Raw genomic sequence first — 5,000 nt, forward strand, 5'->3', positions numbered from 1 at the left:
ACTAAATACCGGCTATCATTTTTTAATTTAGTTGTGAATAAAGGGGAGAGGTAGGGGGGAGGGGCTTAATAAGTTTCACTCCTCTAAAAAGGGGGACTTATTAGATGGGGGGTTTAAGAGGGGGGGGGGGAACTTAATAGAAGATTAACGGTCTCATAAAAAAGCGAATGCTGTGAATAGCAAACCATTGACAAACGTATATCATTATTCGTTATGTACTTAATACATCTAGATAGCTAACCAAAAATGGAAAAGAAGCGTAACTCAATCAAGAAAAAAGTGAAAGGAAAGGAGTATATATCAGTGTCACAGAAGCCAAAATGGCCGCACTACTGAGGCTTCCTAGGTAACTAGTACCGCCCGCTGTTTATCAGGAATACAAAAAGAAAGGAGGAAACGGGGAAAATTTAGATCAGTCACTCGCCCTGTGTTTACACTTTACCAAGGTCAATTACTGACGAAATCTTGGTACAGTACATTTGTATAGTGTTATACATGTGTTTAAAAGAGAAGCTGTGGCTTTCGTAGTCCTCGTGTTTTATTTTCTTGTTCTCTAACAGCAAACTTAGGGCGCAAGATTTCAGAGGCTCTTACTTTTGCTTCACCTCAAGAAGTAGAGGCGAAAGCCATTGATTTTGCTTTGAATTCCTCTTCGAAAGACACGCTACACTTGCATGGCCGAGAAACTGATTCTGGTTTGAGACCCTTTTACACGGAGATTTCGTTAAATAACTGTGGAAAGAGAACTTCAAAATATCTAGACGTGCCGCGGTGCGTTAACTTAGCTCTCGGCTTGTTCATCGTCGTATTAAACTGGATTAATGTCATTGTTTTTAGCCATCACTCATACGTAGACCGAAAACAAACGTGGTCGAAATCGTGGTCGTGAAAAACGTGATCGAATGACAATCTCGACACCATGGGATGTGAAATTCTATGCTACCGTATAGAGATATATCTGTTATCTCGACCTTGGTTACCGAACTAAATCCGGCCTGATAACAGGGTAAATCGAACTTTTACCTTGGTTTACCTTGTTGTCTCGGGCAGCGTTTACGATGGTATCATTTGGCATTTATACACGCAAAATATTTATCTAGGTTCGTAAGCTCCCTCGACCAAACTCCAATACTGCGGTAAAACGCTCAAAAAGAAAGGAAGTTTTAGAAAAAATGAATGAAGTCTAAACAGACCAGTGTACCAATCTCTTCTCCAGATATTTCCGCGGGCGAATCATGTGTAATAATTAAGTTGTGAAATAAGTATGGGAAATCGGATGAACGGTGGTGCATTTCTTGATTTATATATGGACACAAGTGACGCAATTTGAGAACTTTCAAAAAATCACGAGTGACCATAAATCACGAGATGCATGAGCAAGTTCCTTCGATTTTAATTCATGATATACTCAACAAAACTACTCCATTTCTGATTCCAGAGCAATTTCCGTATGCAATCTGACCAATCAGAAACGCGATATACTGTTGAGTAAATATATATATATATAACTTGATTTTCATAAAACAGTGCTCAATACATAGAAGTAGAGCGAAGTATATATGGAAGAAAAAAAACAAATAAACTTCAAGTCAATCCCTACAAGCCTGTTTCGTGGTCGCCCACTCATCATCGCCCACTCATCATCCCCCGATGAGTGGGCGACCACGAAACAGGCTTGTAGGGATGAACTTGTAGTTTATTTTTATATATTTTTTTCTTCCATATATATATATATATATATATATATATATATATATAGCAGGTAGAATGTAAAATGCTGCGTCGCCAACGAAGGATCCAAAGAAGGATACACGATGCCTTGACGTCACGTGGTGATAAATAGGTTGAATGAAAAATGGAGTCAAAAGCAAACTACTCACAGGTCCATGTTTAATATAAAGAACAAACGTTTCGCCCATCGGGCTTCCTCAGTGTTCACAATAAGCTAAAAACTAAAAAATACTTGGCAGGAACTGAGTCGGTTTCAAGATCTTATATATGTGAAGAAGTGACAGTGACGAAATAAACAGATTGCCGGCTTAATTACACGAAATTTACAAATTTTATTTGGCCACTTGCAAGAAGTGTAAGGTTCAGTATGTGGGTTCAACATCCAATGAATTCAAGGTCAGGTTTCGGAATCACAAATCGGCTATGCTTACTAACAAGATTACGTGCGAATTAGCCGTGCATTTCAATAGGGTTGAACACCAGATGTCTGACTTTGAATTCATTGTTATCGAAAAAATTGTTAATGAATGTGAACATCACATTGATAGGCGTTTACTCACAAGGGAAGCTTTTTGGTGCTCCCAGCTGTGTACTCTCCATCCCCACGGCCTTAACAAACGATCAGAGTTCAACTCTAAGAATAGAATTAGGTTTAGCCAATAAGTTTTATTTTTTAGCCATGCATTTTTAGCCATTTTTTAGCCATTTTCATTTATTATTTTTCCAAAAAAAAATTCTTCATAACTTTAGATATAATACTTTTTAATTTTTTACTGTGATGGTTAGCTTTCATAATTAACTCTATATTGTTCACTTCATCTACTATTGTGTAAGTGGTTTTTCTGTCTACAAGCTGGCCTGTTTTGTCACCTACTCATTAGCGCTTGTTTGTAAATTTCGTGTAATTAAGCAATCTGTTTATTTCGTCACTGTCACTTCTTCACATATATAAGATCTTGAAACCGACTCAGTTCCTGCCAAGTATTTTTTAGTTTTTAGCTTATTGTGAACACTGAGGAAGCCCGAAGGGCGAAACGTTTGTTCTTTACATTAAACATGGACCTGTGAGTAGTTTGCTTTTGACTCCATTTTTCATTCAACCTATATATATATATATATAACCGAAAAAGTGGAAAGAAATCCTCATCTACTATAAAGTGCTCAATAGCAGAGCTAGAGCTATGAATAATTATACTCCAAGAGCTAGGTTATTTGAACATTTACTGCAACTCTGAGTTTCATGCTTCTTGCGAAGCAATCATCAGGCAACTCAGTTGCCTGATGCAAACATCAGGCATCAGTTGCCTGATGATTGCTTCGCAAGAAGCATGAAACTCAGAGTTGCAGTAAATGTTCAAATAACCTAGCTCTTGGAGTATATATATATATATATATATATATATATATAATAAATTCAGTGTTTACATTTGAAAGTATAAGGTATTTATTCTAGCTTTGAATGGAATAGTTTTTAGTGCTACCCGCCCTATAAAAAAAAAAGTCGTAAGGTGTATTATATTTATGGTACAATACAACTTTTTGAGCACATTTCATTAAGTTATATTATCTATTTTAATGATATCTTACTGTTACGATGCCAAGATTTAAGAAAATGTGGGCTGACATAATATAAGAAGTGCAGTTTATACATTTCGTGACCATAACGTGCTTGAGTGACGCAGAACTGCCACAGGCACATTAAAATTATGTTTTGCTGAGTGACCTTGGCATACACGTGACTGGCGGGCTAAAATAAAGGAACGGTGTGCAATAAGAAAAGAATATATATTTGACCAGCTGTTAAAGGCGGTAAAGGAGGTAAGAATGAGATCCTTCCTTGAGACTTATTTCTGAAATAACAGAAACAAACATTGACTTAGTTGCAAGTTGATCGCTTGTCAGGCTCATTGATAGCATGTTTATAATTCTATTTATAAACTTATTCATTTTTTTGTTTTTATTTTTATTTTTTTATCGAAGTAGTTTTTTCGAGTTTGAGATTGGTAGATGTGTAAATACAAACAATGTGGTAGCTTAGCACTAAAAAAGCGTCCATTCTTATTTGCTTTCAAAGTTTCATAATTGCCAATTCTATCCTATTAATTTTTGTTGCGCGCCACAATGAATGTAAATAGGGTAATGTTTTTTTTGTTTGTTCTTTGTTCAACGGAATTGCTCAGTTACTGTAGGAACTGTAGCTCTCTCCTAATGCCAAGACAAATAAGAGCTGCCATATTGTGATACTGGACGAGTAAGTTCTAATATTCATCTTAAACCTAAAGCCAGACTAATTGGCAGCTAATTGGCATTCCCATTTGATTATCATTGTGTGGCATCGCGATCGTGATAGTGTTCATCTCGCTAGATTGTGCTAAATGAAAGAGTAGCATGATGCATTTGTTCCCAGTTTTCAATGGATGCAGTTGCAACATTATGATATGTGTATACATAATTCTCACATTTGCTCCGCAATAACAATTCAAAGACTCAAACAACAACGTTTCGACACTCCCGTCTAGTGTACTGGTGAGTCCAGAGTCCAGTCCAGCTTTTAGACCATCCCATATTTCGAAACTCCTGCATGTTTAGTGTCATCATCATGGGTGACTCAAGAGGAAAGCGGGGTGCGCCTAAGAATAGCATTCTTCATAAAATGTAAATAGGTGTTACGTCAAAGGCCGCCATAATCATGGTTCAAATCAATGCCGAGTGAGAAAACAATCTGATTGTACATGTCATGTCAAATAACGTGTAAATGAAGAAATAAAAATATAATCTTGTTCTGTTGAGGCAAACGGGTATTTTAGTTAAAATTCTTTTACATTACAATGAAGTCACGGGCTTGGAAATTCAGCCCCGACACAATCCATGACTTTGAACAAAACAAATCACAACCAAACTTGGTTTCTGAAGAATGAAGGGGGTAGTTTCTGAAGAAACTGTGGGGCTGCGTCAGTAGGGAAGTAGTATACAAAAATTTGGATTGGCTCTGACGAAGGGCTAACGCTCCAAACGTCAGCTTTTAGAATCTCTGTACGGTGGGCAATTTAAATTGTCAACTCCGATGATAAAACCAAATTTTTGGTTTCTGATGAAACTGTTACATTAGCATTAGCTTTGATCTTTCAATTGATTACAAAAAAACCAGTAGCAAAATGCATTCCATAATTATGTATATATGAAAATTGATCTCAATATACTAAGTAATCCCTGAGGACAGTTGCTTTAAAAATTCTAAATTTCAATGCTACATTACTGCCGAAAGCTTC

The sequence above is a fragment of the Montipora capricornis genome, chromosome 2 (assembly GCF_036669925.1).
Source record: "Montipora capricornis isolate CH-2021 chromosome 2, ASM3666992v2, whole genome shotgun sequence".
NCBI lineage: Eukaryota > Metazoa > Cnidaria > Anthozoa > Scleractinia > Acroporidae > Montipora > Montipora capricornis.